Source organism: Olea europaea, chromosome 20, assembly GCF_002742605.1.
Source record: "Olea europaea var. sylvestris chromosome 20, O_europaea_v1, whole genome shotgun sequence".
NCBI classification, from domain to species: domain Eukaryota; kingdom Viridiplantae; phylum Streptophyta; class Magnoliopsida; order Lamiales; family Oleaceae; genus Olea; species Olea europaea.
In genome coordinates this window covers 19,830,512-19,831,101 of record NC_036256.1, presented here as the reverse complement: position 1 = coordinate 19,831,101, position 590 = coordinate 19,830,512, and positions in this window count along the sequence as shown.

Sequence of the window (590 nt, the reverse complement as noted above, 5' to 3'; positions counted from 1 at the left end):
ACATTAACCAGGTCAGTCCTACATTCATAATAAACCAAGGAAATACAATATATAGTCTATTTTCACTTCCAACTCCACAATTTTTTCATGAATTAGACTCTTAATCGATATCTTCAAATAAAAGACCACAGAAAACATAAGCATGCCACTACTTAAAAAAACATAATTTGTATCAAAAACTCGGTCTATAACAAGCTAAATCTTGAGAAACATTCAATAACTTGGATTATTTCTATAAATAAAATATTTCAACAACCAGGTAACTAAGAATACAATGTCGAGACAACATTAAAACTAGTAAATATTAACTAACGCTTATTTGGCATCATCAAAATTTGATTTCTGCAAAAAAATTAACAATAAAACGAATTGAAGTCCTGGGTGTTCGAAAAAATTAAACTCAATATAGGACCACGAAAATAAGTAATTAAGCATACACAAGTGTTTTCGAGCTGCATTTATCCATAATCAAGCTACAATTTTTTAAAATAATAGATTTTCGCATTTAATTCTAATCCCAGAAAATCTGATCGGAGAAAACAAGAATTAACGGATAGAACAATCCAATAAAACTCAGTAGGAAAAAAAAA